General features: G+C 38.2%; 1 long non-coding RNA gene across 1 annotated transcript in view; it reads left to right on the top strand.

Moving 5' to 3' along the window:
• LOC145516621 (uncharacterized) overlaps window positions 1-18,421 on the top strand; it is a 267,563-nt gene extending 249,142 nt beyond the window's left edge. The window contains exon 2 of the long non-coding RNA XR_014061555.1: window positions 14,980-18,421. This is a non-coding gene — a long non-coding RNA (uncharacterized LOC145516621). The remainder of the gene's footprint in view (window positions 1-14,979) is intronic.
• Window positions 18,422-19,649: the final 1,228 nt, after the last annotated feature.

Here is a 19,649-nt window from a genome sequence, read left to right on the forward strand (position 1 = left end):
TTGTCTGAAGTTGCTTAGTAACCTATAGTGCAAGTATGGCTTTGAACAGTACTTGGTTTCTACAGTTTTCCTGCAGAATTTTCTTCAGGCGTATAAGAGAGCAATTGATATGTTAATACCATGAGTCTCTAATGACCACACCTGTGTATATAAACTGGTGAGTCTAATACACGTGCAAAATCATCATGCTGCATTTTCTCTCACATATCCTCTCACAGCCTTGCTCTGAGAGACCTGGGGGATTTTTCTATCTCAGAAAGTACTGTTAAGATTTCTCAAGTTCTTTTTTTCCCCTTGAGAGACATGCCTCACAGTTCCTAAATTTCAGAGACGCACTTGTCAAGAGTCACTCAGATATCATCACCAATGTCCCTCAGAAGCAAAAAAAATGAATAAGCCCTTCTGAATAATGATAGGCCCTTCTCCCTGGAGTCATTGGCAAAATACACTGTTTTTTTTCTCCAGCTTCTTCGGTTCTACAGAATGGAACGTTCGATGCGAAGTTTCTTCAGCTGTGCACTCTCATATTCAAGCCCGAGGCTATAGCATTTTTGACTGCTACAATCCAGCTGGTTTTCAGTCTGCTCTCACTAATAACTCTATTATAATATTTATAATATTGTCTATTAAACTGTGGGTTTCTTTCCCCCACAGACGCTATCAAATTGTCCTCCATCTTTAGTTCATTCTGGTGTATTAGTTCTCTTCTGAGAGAGGGCAGAGCTGTTGACAGGGAGGACTGTTCCTGACATTCTTTGCCAAAATTACACCCACTGTAGCTAGAAAAAGAATGTTCTGTCTGCCTTGGCTTGGCTCAAAACCACCAGTGCCATCAATTCCAAGAGCTGTTAGATGCACAGCTGGAGTCTCACTCAAAATGTTAGCCAGAGTGAGTCTGGAGCACTTGTGTTTGGCTTTTTGTTGCTGAGTTTGTTCTTGGTGATGTTACTGCTGTTCAGCTGCTCAGTCATGCCTGACTCTGTGACCCCATGGGCTGCGGCACACCAGGCTTCCTCACCCTCCACTATCCCCCTGAGTGTGCTCAAGCTCATGTCCATTGAGTCGGTGATGCCATCCAACCATCTCATCCTCTGTTGCCCCCTTCTCCTCCTGCCCTTAATCTTTCCCAGCATCAAGATCTTTTGGCAGGTGAATTCTGACTACAATGCTTGCAAGACACCATATTCTGAGATTAATCGCACCTCTTTCACCTTCTGAAAACAGCAGAGAGAAAATTGTGTTTTAGCGATACCTTAGGTGACATGAGCAAAGTGATGCACGCATGCATTCTCAGTTGTGTCCAACTCTTTGCCACCCTGTGGACTGTAGTTTGCCAACATCCTCTGTTCATGGAGTTTTCCAGGCAAGAATACTGGAGTGGGTTACCATTTTCTTCTCCAGGGTATCTTCCTGACTCAGCGATCGAACTCATGTCTCCTGCTTCTCCAAAGTGATGATAGAAATAAAATGTGTTCAAGATGGGTCAATGTGCAAGAAGGGTCCTTGAGACCATTTCTTGTCAAGGAAATTGCTCTGAGCATTTTTATAATGGAAACAGACAGGTACTGTGCTGAACACACAATGGCTATTGCAGAGGCCACTTGATATCATATTAGAGTGAAGATAAAAGTAAGCTGGCAGGGATTTTTGAGAATCCAGAAGGCCATCTTGGTATGGAGAGAGTTCTCTAGGAAGCATGGTAACTGGATATTGTTTTGTACTGGCAGGATGTATTTTTGTTCATGGAGGCAAAGAGCAAATCCAGTAAATCAACCGAGACAAAATGGATCTAGCTGATCCTAGGGGCTCAGGCATATGGGCATGCACTCAATAGCATTAATAATAAAATTTAAAAATTCCCTTTACTATAATCTTTAAACTAATTTGATATATTATAACATTTAACCTTAGATTCCAGGGGAAAAGCTTCTGTTTAGAAGTGTGTGTGTATGTGTGTGTGTGTCTGTGTTATGTTTTGTTTTATGACCCTATAAAGGATACAGGAGTTATATATCAGAAGAAAATTTGTCAGTTTTTAGAGAGAAGCCACAGTGAAGTCTGGTCACACAGAGGTGTTATTTTCTCCCAATTAAGCCAGAAAAATAAGCATGGTACTACATCTTTTCAGATTTTATAGCTGAGTTTCAGTTGGTTAATGAGTGAAAACTGATAAAGTGACTGATGAAAATTACTGGAGGCAAAATGCTGCAACTACATAATCAGGTTGAAGGAAATTATACCCCATGGTGAAGGCCAGAATGAATGGAAATAAATTCACACAAAAATGAAGTTGCTCAAGAAGTTTGAGGAGTATCATAATCAACTTGTTCCACTTATATTTTCTTCCTTTTTTAAAATTATGAAGATAAAAATACATGTGTAAATAAGTTTTTAAGTGATCATCTATTGAATTCATAATAAAATAATTAAAGTGATAAGAAAAGCTTAATTAAAAATGTTTTTCTCTTTTAGAGGGTGATAAAATAGCGGTGTATCTTACAATAAATGGTGGTCTAGATTTATGAAAAAATATATTTTATTTCATTTACCTTTCCATCTACTTCAGCATAGAAATTATTCTAATTTGGGGGCAAGCTTAATTGACATAAGAAAAAAAATCTGAAGAAAACAAAAACACTGATTAGTAGAAAACAACAGCAAAGGCTCTATGCTATAGTGTTTGAATTTCACTTCATAATAAATGATTTTTATTTCCCATTTGTTGACTCAATATGTATAGAAATCTCATGCACGTGCATGGGCACTTAGTTGCTCAGTCTTGTTCTACTCTTGCGACCCCATAGACTGTAGCCCGCCAGGCTCCTCTGTCCATGGGATTCTCTAGGCAAGAATACCAGAGTAGGTTGTCATTTCCTTCTGCAGGGGATCTTCCCAACCCAGGGATTGAACCCAGGTCTCCTGCATTACAGTCAGTCTCTTTACCAACTGAGCTACGAGGGAAGCCCAGAAATCTTAGGATCATAGTTTTATTTTTCATCAATTACAGCTGATAAAAAATAGCAGTTAAATTTTTTATGGGAAATGTATTTCATAAGAGGCAAACAAACTCAACAAAATATAACTATGAGCAGATTAAAAAAAAAACAAGTCAGCGTTTTTTTTATATAAATGGAAACTAATCATAGTAATGCTGCTTCATCAGAAAAATGTATATTTGTATACTTTTGAAAGAAAATATGGAATTGTTGAATATGTTTTGGAATAATTTCCTTCAAGATTATTATTTTTTATGATGATACTGAAAGAGAATAAGTCTTGGGTATTCTGAAACCTTCTTCAGAACCTCTCTCCTCAGTAGTGACAAATTATTAAAACGTTTGTTATACATCTTCTGTTTTAGATAGATACTCAGTTTAGCTTGGTGGGCAAAATCGTATTCCAAAAACAGCACCAGCAGTAGGCAAAATTACTGGAATTGTGATGGAAGATTTAGTAAGATATGAAGTTTGACAGTCCAAAAGAACTTAAGTTGAACATCAAGTTGAAAATGGAATTAATAACAAAGTCGGGCAGTTTTCATGCAGATTGCCAATGTCTATATCAATTATAGTGGGATCATCAGTTTCTAGACAACTAAGTGTCAACTTAAGAGAACAGAAGATGACCCAGCCCAGATTTCTCACTATCAGTAACACTAGCCACCACAGATTTAAATACTTACCCAGAAATAGTGTTTCTGAGCACTCTCATAACAATGGAACTGCAGTGAAAGCTTTTTTCACTTTATTCCATGCTTTTCTAAGAAAATTGTCATCAAATAATCTTTGGGGATTTTTTTTAAAGGCTAGAAATAAACGTTGGCATTATTTTTAAGGAGACACTTTTCGTCTTTGAGGGTAGACATTTCTTCCTTCTTGAATTTTAATTATATGGACCTATATAAAACCAAGCTTGTATACACAATGTGCTTTCAAGAACAAAATTGAATAGAGCAAAAACTTGAGTAGTTTTCCAGAGTTCTCTTAAAATGCAACTAGTTGAGTGTCATATCTCCTTTATATGACATGTGTCATTACTGAAGATGATTTTACATGGAGGGAGTCATGAGTACACGTCTGTTGACTGCATTCATTCATTTACTCAGTCCTCAGCAAGATTTTCTGAACGTATACTCATACAATTCTATGCTAATTACAGGTAGTTTCAGGAAGGGAAATGAAAGAAATTTGAATAGAATATCTATGCTGAAAGGAATTTCTGACTAAGTTCCAAGTAATCTGTCAAAAATGGATTATTTTTTAATTCATTTATCAATTCATTCATCCATCCAGTAATTCATCTGGCAAACACTTGTTTCAGGCACTGTGGTAGATGCTGCGGATGCAAGGTTGAAAACATCACATTCCTTTAATTCTTTTATTCAAAGAGGGAAAATGTTAGAGAAAAAATTTTCAAATGAATTTAATTAGGGAGGAGATTGCAATATTGTTCCCAAGGATTCACTCATCTTTCTGATAAAAGTATTATTCATCCGTGAGAAGTTCTGTCATGCATACAGTGCTTCTTGTTGATTCTGGGTTGGCCCATGTGGCTTGCTTTGTCTAAGGACACATGACTGGATGTGATGGGTGCTGAAATCTTTTAGTTCTTTACACTTACCAGGAAAAAGGGCAAATTCAAGTAGAGGCTTTCCCTTATAGTCTGAGTTCTGGAAAAAATGAGAAAATACACAGATGAGTTTAGCAGCCAAATGAAGTTGTAAGTCATTGAGAGGTTTTTATCAGTGTAAGTGACTCATATCATGATAGTCAAATTTACCCATCAAATTCTTCAAATTATTTAATGAAAGGTTCTGATGAGCTGGATTTTGAAATTTTCTACCAATTCAAAAAGAGAAGATGGCTCTTGTCATTTAAAACAGCATGAGATATATACTAGTTCAGAAACTGGGGAAAAAGCTCATCTACAGCTGCAGCTGTAAAATAAATCTGTAAAATAGAGCTTTTAAAATAGGGTGTATTGAAAATTAAACTTACAAGTACTTGTCATGTCTTGCATTGTTGTTTAGTAGCTAAATCATGTCCAACTCCTTTTGATGCCCGGGACTGTAGCCCATCAGGCTCCTCTGTCCATGGAATACTGGAGCGGATTGCCATTTCCTTCTCCAGGGCGTCTTACTGACCCACGGATCGAACCTGTGTCTCCTGCATCGGCAAGAGGATTCTTTACCACTGAGACACCAAGGAAGCCCAAGTCAGGTCTCATAGTAGGCAGTAAATAAGTATCAACGATCTCCTCTTCCCTGTTTAGCTTAACCTTTAAAAAAAAATTGTATTTTTGCTCTATAAAATATAAACAGTACTTAAGAAAAATTATTAATAATGTTATTCCCTGGGGATAACTATTGTTATTATTTATTTGGATGGATAACCTCCCAACCTTTTTTTCCCCCCGTGGCTGTGAAAGTGAAAGTCACTCAGTTGTGTCTGACTCTGTGACCCCATGAACTGTACACTCCATGGAATTCTCCAGGCCAGAATACTGGAGTGGGTAGCCTTTCCCTTCTCCAGAGGATCTTCCCAACCCACGGACTGAACCCAGGTCTCCCGCATTGCAAGCAGATTCTTTACCAGGTGAGTCAAAAGGGAAGCCCTTCCTGTGGCTAAATGGATGGAACACTTTCAGAGGGAAAAAAGAGGAAAAGAGAGAATCCAAGTTATGCAAACTATTCTGTGGGGAGTTTGGGAGAGAATGGATACAAGTATGTGTATTACTGAGTCCCTTTGCTGTACATCTGAAACTATCACATTGTTAATCTATATGATGCTCAGTTGCTTCAGTCATGTCTGACACTTTGAGACCCTATGCACTGTAGCCTGCCCCCCTCCTTAAGCCCTGAAGTTCTGAAGTCTCCTGAAGTCCATGGGATTCTCCAGACACGAATACTGGAGTGGGTTGCCATGCCCTCCTCCAGGGCATTTTCCTGACCCAGGGATTGAACCTGCGTCTCTTAGGTCTCCTGCATTGTAGGTAGACTCTTTACTGCTGGGCCACCAGGGTTAATCTGTACTCCAGTATAAAATAAAAACTTTAAAAAAATGATAAATCTTGGGTTCAAATATTTTCTCTTCCATTTGTTAGTGTCGGGACCTTCAGTTTTGGCATCTTCAGTGCCTCAATCTGAAAAATGTAGAGAATTACACTGACCTTGCTAGGTTATGAGGGGATTCAGAGACTCCATGTGTGAGAATGTTTAAAGCCACCTTCTCTCTAGTAAAATTATTTCTTGCTTTATTTCCTTATACTGTGTGAAATTTCATTTTCCCCTGGAATCTGTAAATTGGGTATTTGCAAATAGAAGATGTGCTTAGATACATTTGTTGAGAGACTATTGTTCAGTCACTCAGTCACGTTTGATTCTTTGTGACCCCTTGGACTGCAGCACACCAGGCTTCCCCATCCTTCACTAACTCTTGTGGACAGGTTGGCCTCAGTCCAAGGGGTCATAGACTTGGAACGTGACTTAGCAACTAAACAAACAGCAGGTAAATTAATAAATCATTTGATGATAACTTTGTGGTTCACTGTCCATGAGATTTCCCAGGCAAGAATACTGGAGTAGGCTGCCATTCCATTCTCCAAGGGATCTTCCCAACCCAGGGCTCGAACCTGCGTCTCCTGAATTGACAGGTGGATTTTTCACCACTGAGCCATGAGGGAAGCCCAATTTACCTGTAGGGAATACTAAATATAAAAAAATACTGAATTATTTGTGTGTGTGTATAAAATCACTGGTATGTTTCATCAATGACTTTCAAATTGAATATATCAAACACAGAGGCTCAGTAATTTAGAAAATTTACTCTCTATGCTTTACAAAAAGCTGTATACATGTTGCTCTTTTTTAGTTCCTTTATTTCTAGCAAATTATAGTAGCATCTTTTATGACTGTAACCTATTTATCTTAGCAGGAAGCATTAGTAAAATGCATCTACATAGCACGGATGCTCATTTCATAAGTGCTGCTCTGTGCACTGAATGCTTTAACTTTCATAAATAGAGAGAACAATTTTTCCCCCTGGGTAAAATCAATTTCATAGATTAATATACACCCTTTCATCATTTAAATGGGCTGCAGTTAGAGATCTATGCTTAGGGTGCCGCTTTGGTGCAGTGATAGGTGGATAATACATACTCGGTTCTTTCCAAAGCAACACAGTTGTATTATTCACACCATTGCCTTTAATGAGCTGGCTCAGGGCCATCATCATCAACCCTGACATTTACGCTCCCTTCACGTTGTAACAGAACCTTGTGATGACATAATTGTCGCTTGTATAATAAGTGCCGATGTGAAGTATGTTCGTCATGAAAAACCTAATTTATAACCCAAATGGTCAGTTTGACCATTATCTGGAAAAAAAATCAGAAGATCTTACGGTTTCAAAATCAATGCTACTTCAGGGTGGATAAAATATATGTTTAATATCTTACAACTTGGTGAAGATTGCAAGGTTGATTGAAATGCCTCAAAAATAGGGATGAGGGCCATGTAGCTAAGCAATACAGGACTTGTAATTTATTTTTTTAATATACCAGCAGTTTGTCAGGAGTGTCACAGAAATGTGGATTTGGCTTTATTATTGCTTGCACACTGCTCAGCACAGATGAATAATTCATTCTAAGACAGAGAAAACAGAAGAAATATTAACAGTTACTTAACTTGACCACTATTATATTTCAAGGAACTGCATTGTCACCAGATTTTACAAATAAAATACAAAACATCCAGTTAAATGCAATTTTCTGATAAATAACACTTTTTTTTTAGTATACACGTGTCCCAAATTGTTATGGCTCAGTTGCTAGGTCATGTCTGACTCTTTGCGACCCCATGGCCTGCATCATACCAGGCTTCCCTGTTTTTCACTATCTTGCGGAGTTTGTTCAAGCTCATGTCTATTGAGTCAGTTGCCCTCTCCTCCTCCTGCCCTCAATCTTTCCCAGAACCAGGGTCTTTTCAAATGAATTGGCTCTTCACATCAGATGGCCAAAGGCTTGGAGCTTCAGCTTCAGCATCAGTCCTTCCAATGAATATTCAGGACTTATTTCCTTTAGGATGGACTGGTTGGATCTCCTTGCAGTCCAAGGGATTCTCAAGAGTTTTCTCCAGCATCATAGTTTGAAAGCATTAATTCTTCAGTGCTCAGGCTTCTTTATGGTCCAGGTCTCACATCTGTACGTGTCTGCTGGAAAAAATATAGCTTCGACTATACAGCCCTTTGTCGACAAAGTGATGTCTCTGCTTTTTAATACGCTGTCTAGGTTTATCATAGATTTTCTTCCAAGAAACAAGTGTCTAAATACGGCAACCTTAATGGTAATATTATTGGTTCCAGGCTGCATGCTGTCCTGGTTGGGTAAGGATGGGGTAAGGAAGATATGACAATGTATAGAGATCTGCTTGGTTCCTTTCAATACTGCAGTGCCATTTATATAAAAGTCCATTCCTCAGCATTCTGCATGAATCTGCTCAGATACCCAGCAACAAGGACTTCCCTGATGGTTCAGTGGTAAAGAATCTGCCTACAAGAGACACAAATCAATCCTTGGGTTGGGAAGATTGTCTGGAGAAGAGAATGGCAACTTACTCCAGTATTCTTGCCTGGGAAATCCCATGGACAGAGGAGCCTGGAGGACTACAGTACACAGGGTTGCAAGAGTCAGAAAAGTTTTAGTGACTAAACAACAGCAACACCCAGCAACAACTGAGAGAATAAACTATACACTGCACTTAAATCATACTTTAAATCCATATACTCACTTTCACCTAAGAACAGTGGTTATTTTCAATAGATAGTGTAAACTTTAATAATGAATTTCCTGAAAGCTTTCGAGAAAATAAACATATCTCCAAAAACATTATAAGTTAAAGAAAGCTATAATAATGTGCTACACTTTAAATCTGTTCTGGAAAGAGTTCAAATGAATAATTAATTTGGAACATTTTCCACACCATCAATTAAGGGAGATATGAACGGTGTCAAAGTAGCTGGTAAATTTAGTTCAATTTAACTAATTTAGTCAGCAAAAAGGTTCATCAACCTGATTATCTGCCAAACCAAATACTTAACCAAATGACTGATAAATTTGGTCAGAAGAGCTTATCTGATGATTTTAGTGAGCTTAGTCTTTGATTTTATTCCAAGACTCAGAGTATTATAGCCTAGAACTGGTTTGCTGCAGATACAATGTGAAGAAACAAATTTAGGAATCATGAGATCACTTCAGCTAGAACTCTAGTCAGGATGTGTTTATATCATTAGTTTGCCTAAGTTAGTAGAAACAGCAGAAATTGAAGACAATTTGTATAACAGTGTGATTGAAAGACTCAAATTTCTATTGTCTTTTATGCTATGTTACTATATAGGTTTACTGTCCATATGACATCAAGTATCTGAATATGATGTTAAACACTATATAATATTAGCATCTGCATGATATTTAATAGTTCCACTATCACGAATATATAGACCTGATGTATTTTGCCCATAGGAGCACACTTGTCACAAAGAATCTTGGTTTTAAGCTACTAAGATTTAGAGATTAGATTTTTTTGGATCAAGGTATAACTTAGTCTATGGTGACATATACATACAGAATAGCCATAGAACATAGAGGAAAACATATTAAGTATATTAAATTTCCAAGTCAGTAGTATGAGTTTTTCACTCTATTCTAATGAGCATATATATATACCAGCAGGAATTAGTTAAAAAACAAACAAACCAAAGCCTGAATTATCCACAAACTTAGTTTCTATTTCAAGAAGTTATTTCTGGCAATTTGGCTATTGTTTAAAGTACTTAAGTTAAGTTAGTTGCTCAGTTGTGTCCGACTCTTTGCCACCCCACAAACTGTAGCCCTTCAAGCTTCCCTGTCCATGGGATTCTCCAGGCAAGAATATTGGAGTGGATAGTCATTCCCTTCTCCAGAGGATCTTCTAGATCCAGGAATTGAAACCGGGTCTCCTGCATTGCAGGCAGATTCTTTACCATTTGAGCTAGGGGAAGTCCATTTAAAGTATTGGGCCCTCAATTTCACTGTGAATAATAATTTGCTTTATTGCTCTGGTTGGTTTGTATGACACGCACATTAGGAACTCTGAACTTGGAATATAGTATTTCAGAAAACTCAGTCTTATTCCTCTTCCAAAGATAGGTAATACTTTGATCCATGCTGCAGATAGCATGCCATTTTAATATTATTATTGTAATTACTATTAATTTTAAGCCTAAGTTCTTGGTGAATTTGTGGTTAGTACAATGTAATTATTATTATTTTGTGGCTTCCCTGGTGGCTCAGACAGTAAAGTGTCTGCAATGCGGAGGACCTGGGTTCAATCCCTGGGTCAGGAAGATCCCCTGGAGAAGGAAATGACAACCCATTCCAGTACTCTTGCCTGGAAACTCCCATGGACGGAGGAGCCTGGTAGGCCACAGCCCATGGGGTCGCAAAGAGTCAGACAGGGCTGAGTGACTAACACTACTACTATCATTTATAGTATAAATCAGTCTGAGTTGGCTGGGGAAATCTTTCCTCACTCCAGGACCCAGCTGTTATCTCTTGTTATCTATGTGTTATCACTTGTTATTGAAACAAACAAAAACACACAGTAAAGCAAATGCCATAGGTGTGTTGTGCTAAGTCGCTTCAGTCCTGTCTGACTCTCTGTGACCCCATGAAATGTAAACCGGCAGGATCCTCTGTCCATGAGATTCTCCAGGCAAGAATACTGGAGTAGGTTTCCATGCTTCTCTCCAGGGGATCTTCTGGACCCAGGGATCGAACCCACACCTCTTAAGTCTCTGGCATTGGCAGACGGGTTCTTTACCGCTAGCGCCACCTGGGAAGCCCCATAGCTGTGTTACTTGTCGCATTTCATTGACCCACGTAAGTCTCATGATCTTAACTAGATTCACGATATTTGGAAACTATAATCTTTCCATGTACCTGGAAGGAGAGGGAATAAGAACACATGATCAGCCCTTAAGACTATCATGGCATATTAACTCAATTGTTCCATCTTTCTTCAGAGAAAGACATATTTTGGTTTGGAAGAAGCTACTTCGTCTTTGTTCCTTTGTAGTTTTGACATGGGGCTTCATGTCTCCTGATAAGTCAGTGCAGTACTGAAAGCTAAAAATAGGAATTGGATGTTGAATTAAGATAAGTGCTTTTTGCTTATTTTCACTGTAAAGGAATTTTAAAAATCTACTCACATTAATTTTATATAGCTTAAATTCTTAACATTTTAGTAATTTAATCTATAAAGTTGTATGTATCCCTCCCTATCTCTCTTTCTTTCTCTCCATTTATCCATTTTTTTCCAATCTCTGATACATGAAGTTTTTTCTTATCTTTAGGTATTCAGGCATGATATACCTTATTTAATTTTTATCAAGTATGATGACTCTAAACATTTGATATTATCACATGTGAAACAGATTGCCAGTCCAGGTTCGATACATGAGACAGAGTCCTCAGGGCTGGTGCACTGGGATGACCCAGAGGATGGGGAGGGAGATGGGAGGGGGGTTCAGGAAGGGGAACACATGTACACCCATGGCTGAGTCATGTCAACGTATGGCAAAAACCACTGCAATATTATAAAGTAATTAGCCTCCAATTAAAATAAATAAATTTAAAAAAACCACGTTTGTTTGAAAATGTTATAAAAAGTGAGGACAAGGTACTTAACAGACTTGTTCAAAATGCCATACATGCACCCCAGTGTTCATTGCAGCTCTATTTACAATAGCCAGTACATGGAAGCAACCTAAATGTCCATCAACAGAGAAATGGATAAAGAAGATGTGATACATATATACAATAGAATATTTCTCAGCCATAAAAAAAAAAATTGTGTTATTTGCAGAAATGTGGATGGACCTAGAGATTGTCATGCAGAGTGAAGTAAGTCAGAAAGATAAAAACAAATATCATATATTAACACATATATGTGGAATCTAGAAAAGTGATGTACATGATCTTATTTGCAAAGCAGAAATAGAGACACAGATATAGAGAATAAACATGGATACCAAGGGGGAAGGGGCCTGGGGATGAAATGTAAAATAGGGATTAACATATAGACAATACTATGTATAAAACAGGTAACTAATGAGAACCTACCCTATAGCACAGGGAACTCTACTAGATACTCTGTGATGACCAAAATAGGAAAGAAATCCAAAAAAGAGGGGATATATGTATACATGTGAATGATTCACTTTGTTACGTAGAAAAAACTGCCACAGCAGTGTAAAGCAACTATACTCCAAAAAAAAAAAAAAAAGAAGAAAGAAACCTGTTCAAAATCTCAATCCCATTTTGATGCACGCCTCTAGATTTCACAAGGAATTCTCAAGTTTGGTAATTGAATAAAAGTCCCAGAGTTTGACCTTAAAGTGCTGACCTTGACTTTGCACTGAGATCTAGTAAAGTGATTAAGTTGTTCTTGCCCATCTGGAGCAAGTTGTTTACTCATTGTCTATAGGAAGCAAGCTGGAGGAGGAAATGGCAAGCCGCTCCAGTAGTCTTGCCAGGAAAATTCCATGGACAGAGGAGCCTGGCGGGCTGCGGTCCACGCGGTTGCAAAGAATTGACAGGACTGAGCAACTGAGCACGCACACACAGAGGAAGCAGGCGCCGCGGATACTTGATTAGCTTTTTGATAAATTAGACTTATTTTTTGAAAGAGCCCTTTTCTTTAATATAAAGTGCCATTCTTTTTCTCTTGAACTATCTTAATCACATACTGAATACTTGCTTAATTTCCTGAGTTATGAAACCTTGACTATGGAAAATAGGGCTTATATGCTGGTAGTTTATAAATGTTTTTTTTTCTTTTAAAGATTTTTTAGAGCATAAACCACAAATGCAAAAGGTAATGAACATATTTCTGTTTACATTCCATATAATATTTACCTGGGATTCCCAGGTGGCTCAGTGGATAAAGAATCCACTTGCAATGCAGGAGACTAAGGAGACACCAGTCAGATTCCTAGGTCAAGAAAATCCCCTGGAGGAGGGCATGGCAACTCACTCCAGTATTCCTGCCTGGAGGTTCCCATCGACAGAGGAGCCTGGCAGGCTGCAGTCAATAGGGTCTCAAAAAGTCGGACACGACTGAAGAAACTGAGCATGCATGCATGCATAATATTTACTAAACATAACTCATCATAATCAACAGAGCACCAACTAATATTTTTTTTTTTTTTATAAATTTATTTATTTTAGTTGGGGGCTAATTACTTTACAATATTGTAATAGTTTTTGCCATACATTGACATGAATCAGCCATGGGTTTACATGTGTTCCCCTTCCCGGACCCCCCACCCACCTCCCTCCCCATCCCAACCTTCTGGATCATCCCATTGCCCTGGCCCTGAGCCCTTGTCACATGCATCGAACATGGAACGGTGCTCTGTTTCACATATGACAATACACACGTCTCAATGCCATTTGAAACACATCTGTGAAAAATGAGACTCCTTTGTTTAAATGCTTAGTACTGTACACAAAGGAACAACATCGTTTACAGTAGTTAATTTACTTTCTTGTACACTTTTATTGTGCTAGTCCTTATCTAGGTCTTGGCCCTTTGACAAAGGACTCACCTTGAGTCACTTTTATGGAATTCTGGACATGTGATTTTTCCAGGTAATATTAATAGTCGCTATGCTAGAGTGTAGAAAGGAAGATTTCAAGCATGTGTTCGACGTGTTCAGTGAGCTGTGGTCAGAAGGGCTAGTGGGCTGAACAAGGGCAATGATTTTACTGGTAGATGTAGAAAGCTGGTACAGGAAGGGAATGAGCCAAGTACTGAACATACTCTTCATTTGTTACAAAATTTCATTTTAGACCAGACTTTGTTTTTGGGACAGAACAATGAAAACTTTTGTTTCGCTTGTTTGTTTTTTAATCTATTGCGTGTGAGTTTGTGATGATAGTAGTGGTAGTGGTGTGTTTCTATGGACCACAAGAACTCATATCACCACAAGGATGCTTTGTATTGGTGGGATTTGGGGCACACTTCCTTAAAAACAAGCTTCCCTGGTGGCTCAGACAGGAAAGAATTTGCCTGAAATGTAGGAAACCCCTGTTCGATTCCTGGCTCAGAAAGATCCCCTGGAGAAGGAAATGACAACCCACTCTAGTATTCTTTCCTGGATATCCCATGGACAGAGAAGCCTAGGGGTCTACAGTCCATGGGGTCACAAAGAGTCAGATACAACTGAGCGACTAACAGACTTCCTTAAAAACGGCCCTGAGAACCTCTATCTCCCACCCTCCTCCTTCTCTTCTCAACCCAATTCTGTGAATCTCTGAGGGTGTTCTGGGTACCGGAGAACACTTCAGGAACAGGATACTGCCCAGATCTCTCTCTCCTCTCTTAATTCCTCCCTTTCTACTCATGCTCACCTCTGTTACCTTCCTCCCCCCTCTCTATGTATCTCTGTGAATCACTCTGAGGGTTCCAAACTGTGGAAAGCACAGAGGGAAGTGCTTACTGGCTAGATTGCTCTCTCCACATTTGAATTCCCCTCTTCCCCTCCTGGTCACTACAACCCACCCCCCCCACCTCATCTCTCCATGTAACTCAGTGAACCTTTCTGGGTATCCCTCACTGTGGAGAATCTTTTCACCATTAACCTAAAAGTTTTATTATTGAGGCTGTATGGAAGGAGAAGTCTTGAGGCTACTGCAAGAATAAGACTGAAAGCCAGGGGAAACATTAATTAATAAGAGACCATCCAATAGCCTCCATAAATTCACTGAAACCAAGCTCCACCCAAGAGATAATAAGTTCCAGAGCAAGACATACCACGCAAATTCTCCAGCAACGCAGGAACATAGACCTGAGCATCAATATACAGGCTGCCCAGAGGCACACCAAATCCATAGACATCTCAAAAATTAATACTGGTCACTCCATTACACTCAAGAGAGCAGAAATCCAGCTCCACCCACCAGAACACCGACACAAGCTCCCCCAACCAGGAAACCTTGACAAGCCACCTGTCCAACCCCAACCGCAGTGAGGAACCTCCACAACAAAGAGGAACTTCATACTACCAGAATACAGAAGGGCCACGCCTAACACAGCAATCTAAACAAGATGAAAAGGCAGAGAAATACTCAGCAAGTAAAGGAAAATGAGAAATGCCCACAAAGCCAAACAAAAGAGGAGGAGATAGGGAATCTATCCGAAAAAGAATTTAGAATAAGGATAATAAAAATGATCCAAAATCTTGAAAGCAAAATGGAGTTACAGATAAATAGCCTGGAGACAAAGATTGAGAAGATGCAAGAAATGTTTATCAAGGACTTAGAAGAAATAAAAAGGAATCAATATAGAATGAATAATGAAATAAAGGAGATAAAAGACACTCTGGAGGGAACCAACAGTAGAATAACGGAGGCAGAAGATAGGATAAGTGAGGTAGAAGATAGAATGATGGAAATAAACGAAGCAGAGAGGAAAAAAGAAAAAAGAATCAAAAGAAATGAGGAAAACCTCAGGGACCTCTGGGACAATATGAAACGCCCCAACATTCGAATCATAGGAGTCCCAGAAGAAGAAGATAAAAGGAAAGGCCATGAAAAAATACTCGAGGAGATAATAGTTGAGAATTTCCCTAAATTGAGGAAAGAAATAGTCACAGAAGTCCAAGAAACCCAGAGAGTTCCAAACAGGATAAACCCAAGGCGAAACACCCCAAGACACATATTAATCAAATTAACAAAGATCAAACACAAAGAACAAATATTAAAAGCAGCAAGGGAAAAACAACAAATAACACACAAGGGGATCCCCATAAGGATAACAGCTGATCTTTCAATAGAAACCCTTCAGGCTAGAAGGGAATGGCAGGACATACTTAAAGTAATGAAAGAGAATAATCTACAACCCAGATTACTGTACCCAGCAAGGATCTCATTCAGATATGAAGGAGAATTCAAAAGCTTTACAGACAAGCAAGAGCTGAGGGAATTCAGCACCACCAAACCAGCTCTCCAGCAAATGCTAAAGGATCTTCTCTAAACAGGAAACACAGAAAGGATGTTTCAACACGAACTCAAAACAACAAAGTAAATGGCAACGGGATCATACTTATCAATAATTACCTTAAATGTAAATGGGTTGAATGCCCCAACCAAAAGGCAAAGGGTTGCTGAATGGATACAAAAACAAGACCCCTATATATGCTGTCTACAAGAGACCCACCTCAAAACTAGGGACACACACAGGCTGAAAGTGAAAGGATGGAAAAACATATTCCATGCAAACGGAGACCAAAAGAAAGCAGGAGTCGCAATACTCATTTCAGATAAAATAGACTTTAAAATAAAGGATGTGAAAAGGGACAAAGAAGGACACTACATAAAGATCAAAGGATCAATTCAAGAAGAAGACGTAACAATCATAAATATATATGCACCCAACATAGGAGCACCACAATATATAAGGCATATACTAACAAGTATGAAAGGGGAAATTAACAATAACACAATAATAGTGGGAGACTTTAATACTCCACTCACGCATATGGATAGATCAACTAAACAGAAAATTAACAAGGAAACACAAACTTTAAATGATACAATAGACAAATTAGATTTAATTGATATTTACAGGAGTTTCCACCCCAAAACAATCAATTTTACCTTTTTCTCAAGTGCACATGGAACTTTCTCCAGGATAGATCACATCCTGGGCCATAAATCTAGCCTTGGTAAATTCAAAAAAATTGAAATCATCCCAGCCATCTTCTCTGACCACAATGCAGTAAGATTAGACCTCAATTACAGGAAAAAAACTATTAAAAGTTCCAACATATGGAGGCTAAACAACACGCTTCTGAATAACCAACAAATCACAGAAGAAATCAAAAAAGAAATAAAATTATGCATAGAAACGAATGAAAATGAAAACACAACAACCCAAAACCTATGGGACACTGTAAAAGCAATACTAAGGGGAAGGTTCATAGCAATACAGGCGTACCTCAAGAAACAAGAAAAAAATCAAATAAATCAACTAACTCTACACCTAAAGCAACTAGAGAAGGAAGAAATGAAAAACCCCAGGGTCAGTAGAAGGAAAGAAATCTTAAAAATTAGGGCAGAAATAAATGCAAAAGAAACAAAAGAGACCATAGCAAAAATCAACAAAACTAAAAGCTGGTTTTTCGAGAAGATAAACAAAATTGATAAGCCATTAGCCAGACTCATCAAGAAACAAAGGGAGAAGAATCAGATCAACAAAATTAGAAATGAAAATGGAGAGATCACAACAGATTCCACAGAAATACAAAGGATCATAAGAGACTACTACCAACAGCTATATGCCAATAAAATGGACAACTTGGAAGAAATGGACAAATTCTTAGAAAAGTATAACTTTCCAAAACTGAACCAGGAAGAAATAGAAGATCTTAACAGACCCATCACAAGCACGGAAATCGAAAGTGTAATCAGAAATCTTCCAGCAAACAAAAGCCCAGGACCAGACGGCTTCACAGCGGAATTCTACCAAAAATTTAGAGAAGAGCTAACACCTATCCTGCTCAAACTCTTCCAGAAAATTGCAGAAGATGGTAAACTTCCAAACTCATTCTATGAGGCCACCATCACCCTAATTCCAAAACTAGACAAAGATGTCACAAAAAAGGAAAACTACAGGCCAATATCACTGATGAACATAGATGCAAAAATCCTTAATAAAATTCTAGCAAACAGAATCCAACATCATATTAAAAAGATCATACATCATGACCAAGTGGGCTTTATCCCAGGAATGCAAGGTTTTTTTAACATCCGCAAATCAATCAATGTAATACACCACATTAACAAATTGAAAGAAAAAAACCATATGGTTATCTCAATAGATGCAGAAAAAGCCTTTGACAAAATTCAGCATCCATTTATGATTAAAACCCTCCAGAAAGCAGGAATAGAAGGAACATATCTCAACATAATAAAAGCTATATATGACAAACCCACAGCAAACATTATCCTCAATGGTGAAAAATTGAAAGCATTTCCCCTAAAGTCAGGAACAAGGCAAGGATGCCCACTTTCACCACTACTATTCAACATAGTTTTGGAAGTTTTGGCCACAGCAATCAGAGCTGAAAAAGAAATAAAAGGAATACAGATAGGAAAAGAAGAAGTAAAACTCTCACTGTTTGCAGATGACATGATCCTCTACATAGAAAACCCTAAAGACTCTACTAGAAAATTACTAGAGTTGATCAATGAATATAGTAAAGTTGCAGGATATAAAATTAACACACAGAAATCCCTTGCATTCCTATACTCCAATCATGAGAAAACAGAAAGAGAAATTAAGGAAACAATACCATTCACCATTGCATCAAAAAGAATAAAATACTTAGGAATATATCTACCTAAAGAAACAAAAGACTTATATATAGAAAACTATAAAACACTGATGAAAGAAATCAAAGAGGACACAAACAGATGGAGAAATATACTGTGTTCATGGATTGGAAGAATTAATATAGTGAAAATGAGTATTCTACCCAAAGCAATCTACAGATTCAATGCAATCCCTATCAAGCTACCAATGGTATTTTTCACAGAACTAGAACAAATCATCTCACAATTTGTATGGAAATATAAGAAACCTCGAATAGCCAAAGCAATCTTGAGGAAGAAGAATGGAACTGGAGGAATCAACCTGCCTGACTTCAGACTCTACTACAAAGCCACAGTCATCAAGACAGTATGGTACTGGCACAAAGATAGAAATATAGATCAATGGAACAAAATAGAAAGCCCAGAGATAAACCCACGCACATATGGACACCTTATCTTCGACAAAGGAGGCAAGAATATACAATGGAGAAAAGACAACCTCTTTAACAAGTGGTGCTGGGAAAACTGGTCAACCACTTGTAAAAGAATGAAACTAGAACACTTCCTAACACCGTACACAAAAATAAACTCAAAATGGATTAAAGATCTAAACGTAAGACCAGAAACAATAAAACTCCTAGAGGAAAACATAGGCAAAACACTCTCCGACATAAATCACAGCAGGATCCTCCATGACCCACCTCCCAGAATATTGGAAATAAAAGCAAAAATAAACAAATGGGACCTAATTAAAATTAAAAGCTTTTGCACAACAAAGGAAACTATAAACAAGGTGAAAAGACAGCCTTCAGAATGGGAGAAAATAATAGCAAATGAAGCAACAGACAAACAATTAATCTCAAAAATATACAAGCAACTTCTGCAGCTGAATTCCCGAAAAATAAATGACCCAATCAAAAAATGGGCCAAAGAACTAAACAGACATTTCTCCAAAGAAGACATACAGATGGCTAACAAACACATGAAAAGATGCTCAACATCACTCATTATTAGAGAAATGCAAATCAAAACCACAATGAGGTATCATTTCACACCAGTCAGAATGGCTGCTATCCAAAAGTCTACAAGCAATAAATGCTGGAGAGGGTGTGGAGAAAAGGGAACCCTCTTACACTGTTGGTGGGAATGCAAACTAGTACAGCCACTATGGAGAACAGTGTGGAGATTCCTTAAAAAACTGGGAATAGAACTGCCATATGACCCAGCAATCCCACTGC

This window comes from Giraffa tippelskirchi, chromosome 8 (genome assembly GCF_054371585.1).
Source record: "Giraffa tippelskirchi isolate mGirTip1 chromosome 8, T2T-mGirTip1v1.2.pri, whole genome shotgun sequence".
Lineage (NCBI taxonomy): Eukaryota > Metazoa > Chordata > Mammalia > Artiodactyla > Giraffidae > Giraffa > Giraffa tippelskirchi.